Below are 7,751 nucleotides of genomic sequence, written 5' to 3'. Positions count from 1 at the left end.
TTCTAGTTCTGTTCTAGTTCTGTTCTAGTTCAGTTCTAGTTCAGTTCTAGTTCAGTTCTAGTTCAGTTCTAGTTCAGTTCTAGTTCAGTTCTAATTCAGTTCTAGTTCTGTTCTAGATCTGTTCTAGTTGAGTTCTAGTTCAGTTTAGTTGTAGTTCAGTTCCAGTTCTGTTCTAGATCTGTTCTAGTTCAGTTTTTATACAATTTTCCACGTATTAAACTATTAAATTTTTCCAATATATTTTTTTTTTACTTTTTTCCGTTCCTAATTAAATTAAGTTAATACAAACTTTTTTTCATTAAATGAAAACTTTTTCCTTAGTTTTGAATTTGTTAAGTAGTTTGATCATTTAGCTACTTAACAGTACAGTTCAGAGATGGTTTATGAATATTTGATTTAATTTACTGCTGAATCAATTATCATTCTACTGCTCTTTTACTCTTCCTTAGGTTGTCCTTCTATACAAAACTCCCTAACGGAAAAGGTTTTTTCATTTACGGTATAATTAACCCTTAGAAAAAAAGCATTTTTCCAATTAATAATGACCATCTACGAGAAGGAGTAGAAAACAAAAGCATTAAAAAAAATCCACAAAATTACAATATTATTGTTGTTTATTTATATTGTTTTGTTTTTTTTTTTTTCTTTTTGGGTTGTACATTTTTTATCCTTTTTTTAAATAGCCTGTTTTCCTGTTTCGTAGGAGTATCAGGGTTTTTTTAGTCCTTTTGTTTTTTTTTTTTATCTTAATTTTTGGTGTTATAATGGATAACAATGGTTTAGGTTAGAACAACAGCAACACAATAATAAGTTAAGCCAACCAAAAAACAAATAAACAAATATTTATTCATTAAGCAGTTTGCGTAAAATCAACAATAAACTTCAAATACACATATAGACATAAAAGTAAATACTCTCTCTAACTTCCTCTCGCTGCTGCTACACAAAAAGCAGACAAGTAAACAGATACAAATAATTATACAAATACACGTTTAGACACAGCAAACACCAACTAATGAATTAATGGGGTAAACCAAACTGAAACAGAGGCTCAGTTAATAAAGTTTTTCTTTTTTGCTCTAGGCAAGTTTGACTTTAGAGGAATTGCTATTTGAAAGCAAGAAACAGGGCTAAATTGGGAGGAAAGAGATTTATACAACTTCTAAAGTTACCTTTGTCTCTAAAGTTTTGTTTAATTATCCCTTCTAAGGCTTTACCTAATTTTCGATTTTTTTCTTATTAACTTAAGTCACAAAAACTTGACTGGACTTTTTTACCTTTAATATGTGATATAGAGTATCCTTTGAAAAAAAGAACAGTGAAGCTTGAAATTGGGATAAAAAACAAATAAGCTTAATTTACGCCTTAAGGTATACGTTGAAACACACATACAATGTTAAAACTTGAATTTCCATGCTTTTCGTAGACCAAATAATATAGCAGAGTAAAATAAACAGGGATAACAATGCATTATAAACAACAGTACTAAACGTCAGTCCAAAAACTCATAAATTAGCCAGCGATTGGTCAACTGCAAATTCTTGACTAAAAGCTTTTTAGAAAAGCAAATCGAAACAAAATAGTATTTTGCTGAGAGAGATTTTATATAAAAAAATGTGTATTCTCTTTGGAAGAGAGAAAAATTTGAATTTCGTGGGAAGAGAAAAATATATCTATTGGAAGTTTGAATCTATTAGGTATAAATAGAGATTTTACTCTCTTAGCACAAGAAAGTCTATGGAAAATGTTACTCCTTCAAGAGAGTTTGAAACCACTCTCTTATGAAAAGTGAACAATTTTTTGTAGAAAATTGATAATTGTATTGAATTGTATTCTCTTAGGAAATTAGAGACATTTAATGTAGAATTTATACTCTTTTAGGAAAAGATAGAAAACTTTTCTCTTAAGAAAAGAGAAAAACATCTGTAAAGCAATTGTATTCTCTTAGGAAAATATAAAAAATCTCTATAGAAAATTTAAATCTCTTAGAAAAATAGTGACATTTTTTACAGAAAATGGTACTCTTTTAAAAGAAAGAAACAAATTCTATAGAAAATTGTATTCTCTTAGAAAGAGAGAAAACTTTTCTTCAGAAAATTTGGTTCTCTAAGGAAAGAAAGAAAAATACAGAAAATTATAAACGATCTCTACCTCTCTCTTAGAAAAAGAGAAACATTTCCATAGAAAATTGTATTCTCAAAGAAAATGAAATAAGTTATCTGTAAAAAAAATTAACTCTCTTAGATAGAGAGAAAAATTTCTATAGAAAATTGTATTCTCATAGGAAAAGAAATAAATTTTCCGTAAAAAATGAGCTCTCTTAGAATGAGAGAAAACTTTTTTATCAAAAATTTGTTACCTTAGGAAAGGAGAGAAATTTCTATAGAATATTCTATAGAAAATTTTACTCTCATATGAAAAAAAAACAGAAAATTATAAACTCCTTCTATCTCTCTTAGAAAGAGAGAAAAATTTCCACAGCAAAAACAGAAAATTATAAACTCCTTCTATCTCTCTTAGAAAGAGAGAAAAATTTCCACAGCAAATTGTATCCTCTTAGAAAAAAATTTCTGTAAAAAATTGAACTCTCTTAGATGGAGAGAAAAATTTCCCTAGAAAATCTAATTCTCTTATCAGAAGAAAAAACTGAACTCTCTTAGAACAAGAGAAAACTTTTTTATTAAAGGAGAGCAATTTTCTGCAAAAGTAGTACTCTCTCAAGAATAAAAAAATAATTTTCTATAGAAAGATTTACGCTTTTATAGAATTTTTTTTAGTTTTCAGTTTTTACTTCATTAAATGATTAAGAATTTTTTCTACAGAAAATATATTAAAATAAAATTATAAAAAGGCTTCTGATTTCTGTAGAAAATATAAGAGAGGAATGAGTAGAATATTGTATAAGTTTTGCAAGAGAGACATAAAGATTTTGTGTGGAAAATTGTATTATCTTTAAAAGAGATCAAAATTTAATGTAGAAAAATTTACTCTCTTTTGGAAGAAAAAGTAATTTTCTTTAGTCATATTTACACACTTTTAAAGGCGCAACAATTTTCTATACACAATTGTATAGAGATCAATTTTCTATTGAATTTACTTAACTCTCTTTGAAAGAGAGTTTGTTTTGGGAAACATTTTCTATAGAAAATTCTACTTTTTCACTTCTTGGTAAGAATGAGAGAGATAAATATTCTATAGAAATTTTTTGTTTCATTAATTTTTTACTAGTTAAAGAATTTAATTTTAATTTTTATAAAAATATGAAAAAAATACTTCCACTTTAACAAAAAAAACATTTCATTCTCGCTAAAAAAAAATCACAGAAATTAAATATAAAAACCGTCAAATGGCCTGAAGTTATATAAAAAAATATAAAAAAGCTATATGTATTTATTATCATTTTATTAAAAACAAAAAGCAATTGTCCTTAAGAGCAACATAAAAACCAAAAAAAAAGAGAATGGGAAAGAAGAAAAGCATTAATTTTGTTTCATGTTTTCATTAAGCAAGTGACCATGCCAAAAGATTTCGCTTGCATTTTGTTCATTGTTTTGTTTTCGTTTTTTTCCTGCATTTTTCCTGCAGTCCTTCTTTTGTTGTTCATCCGTTTCCTGCTTATGTTGTTTTAATTAAACAAAGTGATGATGGTGGTGGTGGGGTGCTTGTTTGTTTGTTTGTTTATTTTTTTAGTAGTGGCCAGAGTGGCTGCTAAAATAGCAAAACAAGTCATTTCTAAGCAAATGCAACGACCATCCAATGTGCTGCCATTAAGGTTTTTATTAAAATAACAAGAAAAAATTAGAGAAATAAAAATTGAAATTTTATTTTTGTTTAGATTTGTTTTTTTTTTTTAAATTGCATTTTGCTCTTTACAGTTTTAGAAATATTTAAAATTTTAATTTTTTAAAGTAATTTCAATATTTTCACTTAAATTCATTAACTTAACTTAAACAAACATTGTTGATGTAAATTTTTACATTTTCGCTTAAATTTTAAACAAATAAAAACACTCAACTTAGGCAAACTTAAGAAGAAAGTGGCAATCAATTTAGAAATTGTCAGTTTAATTAACATTTTCTTTATTTGAAAGCCACCAAATAACAAATAAATAAAACAGCAATATACCATTTCCCATCACACCAACTCCTTAAGCAAGAAAACATGCAAATTTTATTTTGTTGAACTGAAAACAACACAGAGAAAGTTTGCAAAACGAAAAAAAAAAACAGACAGACAGATAATCAAACAAAAAGAAAACGCAACGGAAACCGGAACTGCATACATGTCACAAACATTATCCGTTGTTTGCAAATGGCAACACGGCATAGAAAACCAACAAAAAAACAACCAAAACATGGTGGCTGATAGTGTTAAGAGTATCTATATATGTCTGTGAATGAGTGAGTAAGCGAGCGAGCGAGTGAGTGAGTATATATACATACATACAAAAACACGAACAGCATGTCTATAAAGTTCTATAACTCAGCTGTCAATCAATGTGTCAATTTAGTAAACAACACCGTTACTGCTACAATACCAACACAACGACAACAACAACAGCAACAGCAACCACTAGATAAACAAACAAAACTTAAAACATACATATCCCTCTTGCATATTTCATTCTACTCTCAACTAGACATTATGTCAATTTTCTTCAAACAAGAAGGGCAGGTGTATATAAAGGCAACCGATTGTATTGAGACATAAAGCGTAGGGGAAAAATGAGACTTTTTGACAATGAGTGTCAGCAACAGCCGGATAAAGATGAAATGTCAAATTAAATTTGACAGGTTTATTTTATAAGATCCTCTTTTAGAGTGCTATTGGAAAGAACGAGACAAGACAAGGGTTTCAATTCTTAAACACGTTTCCTGAAATGAACAAAAAATTAAAACTTAATAAAATTTTAATTTTAGTAGAAAAGTTTTGTGTTTTTGAGGAAGGGGAAGTCATCTAAATAGAATAAACGTAATTTCAACTTTTGACAGTTTAGATCACTTCTTAAAGATTTAATATTATATATGGCCAATAACGAGAGAAAAATTTTCTGTACACAACTTCTTTAAAACTTTCTCTCTCTTGTAAAGAGAACAAATTTCATAACCTTTTCTCTTATACCAAGAAAGAACAATGCTTATAGAAACATTTTATCTCTCTTACCATCAGAAAACAATAGGGAATTTCTGTCACTTACTTACTAATAGAAAAGATTTTCTGTAGAATAATTTTCTATAGCAAATTTCTCTCTCCTACGTGTTACTAAAAAAAAAACAATTTTTATAGCTATTTCTCTCTCTCTTACAAAGAGAGCACAAATTTCTTTACAAAATTTATCTTTCTCACAAAGAAAGTTAAATTTTCTATAGAAAATTTTGTTCTCTTACAATGACAGCAAAGCCTTCCAATAAAGGTCTCTTTCTTATAAAAACAGCACAATTTTCTGGAGAAAACTTGCCTCTCTTACAAAGAGATCACATGTTTCTACAGAAAATGTTTCTCTCTTCTATCACATCTTTCTTTAGAAAGAGATCGCGACTTTCTATAAAAAATGTTTCTCTCCTACAAAGAGATTACAATATGTACGGCAAATTTCTCTGCTTATAAAGAGAGCACAATTTTTTTACAAAAAAAAATAGCTCTCTTTTATAAAGGGAGTAATTTCTTATAGAAAATGTATCTTTTCTTTAAAAACTAAATAATTTTCAATTAAAAATTTGTTCTTATCTCAAAGAGTATGAATAATTTTCGATACAAGATTTCTCTCCTATATAAAGAGAATAACAAAATATCTCTTTTATAAAGTTAACACAATTTTCTGTTGAAAACTTCCTTCCCTCTCTTACAGAAAGGTAAGTATTTTTATGAAAAGTTTCTCTATCATTTAAAGAGTGCAGAATAATCGTAAAAAAATATCCCTCTTACAAAGAGAGCACAATTTTCTATAAAAAAGTATCACTCTTATAAGGAGACTGTAATAGTTTTTGATAGAAATTTTCACTATCATTTAAAGAGAGAATTATTGTCATTAAAGAAATTCTCTATCTAAAAAAAGAAAAAAACAACTTTAAAGAGAAAATAATTTCTCTTAAAACAAATTAACAATTTCTCTCTCGTAAAGAATCACAAGTTTTTATAGAAAACTTCGCTCTTTTACAGGAAAGATAAAAAATTTTGTGCAAAATTTCACTATCATTTAAAGAGATCACAATTTTTAAAAAAATTCTCTTCTACAAAAGAATACATTTTATAATAATGTAATAAAGAATTCTTTTCTACGGAAAATGTACCTGTGATATAAGATGAAAAGGTATTGTCTCTCTAGCAAAGAAAGCACATAGTAAATAAGTATCTGTTTCTAAAGACAAAATAATTTTTAATTAAAAATTTTCTCTCTTCTGTTAAGAAAGTAAACGAAAAAATGCTTTTTTCTTATAAAAATTTAACAAACTAGTTTTCACTCTCCTAAGTGAGAGAGCGATTTCTTAGCAATCAACTCTATATAAGGCAGAGACAGAACAATTATTACTCTTACAAAATGAGAGTAATATTAATCTCTAAGTTATAAAATGAGAGACAATTTCTCTCTATTTGTAAGAGAGAACATATTTCCATAAAAAAATAATAAAAAATTTTAATAATAAAAAAATTTCTGTATCTTAAAAAAAAAACAAAGTTTTTTTTTACAAACAGATTTGCCTGTTTTAAACTTTGCATTTTGTATTATTGATATAACATATAGCTCTTTTAAAATTCATTGAAATATTAGTCCTTGCAAGTTGCAACAACTAACTTTAATTCTTTTTTATACCCTACACCTCTGTAGTGGGGAGGGTATTATGTATTTGTGCTGATTTTTGTAACATCCAAAAATATATTGGTTCTACACCAAAGAATACCAAAATTGGCTCAGAATCACTTTCTGAATTCGAATTTCTGCGCTATCTTTTATTTTGAAACCAGTAGTGGCCGTTTTTTTAGGAGGGGATTATACATGAGGGGTACGGTGAATAATGGACCGATCCTCATAAAATTTGGTAGAGAAAATTTGTCTCATATAAGACTTATTTATATAGAATGCTGTATTTGTATTTTTAAAAAAGTTACGACTGTTTTTCGGAGGGGCGCTTGTATGGGGGCTATGCGAAAAAGTGAACCGATCTTGACCACTTTCAATATCAAATAAACCTTACCTATAGGGAATATTTGTGTAAAATTTCAACACTCGAGTTCTTTCCTTTCGGACTTTATCGTACTTTGAACAGATAGATAGACGGACAGGCAGACAGATAGACAGACAGACAAACATGGTTAGATCGTCTTAGAATTTAGTAACGACACAAAATATATATACTTTTACGGGTCTGTAATCAATATTTCCATGTGTTACGAACAGACAGAAGGACGGACGGACGGACGGACGGACGGACGGACAGACAGACAGACAAACAGACAGACAGAAAGACAGACGGACAAATATGGCCTCTATCCTGTATAAAAACGCAATAATGATATATTATTTAAACAAAAATACACATTTTCACTCACTGGGGCAGGGTATCATAGGGTCAGTTATGCCCTATTAAACACTCATACTTATTTTAACTTTCAATCCAGCTTCGATGAACAAATAATATCAATATAACTTTAATCTCAAAACTACAACTTTATTTAAAAACTTTTATCAATTTTTTATCTTTTTCCATATTTAAAAACAAAATTACAAAAAACAACATGTTTTTACTCTTTCC

The sequence above is a fragment of the Lucilia cuprina genome, chromosome 4 (assembly GCF_022045245.1).
Source record: "Lucilia cuprina isolate Lc7/37 chromosome 4, ASM2204524v1, whole genome shotgun sequence".
In the NCBI taxonomy this organism is placed as follows: Eukaryota; Metazoa; Arthropoda; class Insecta; order Diptera; family Calliphoridae; genus Lucilia; species Lucilia cuprina.
This window is presented reverse-complemented; position numbering follows the sequence as displayed.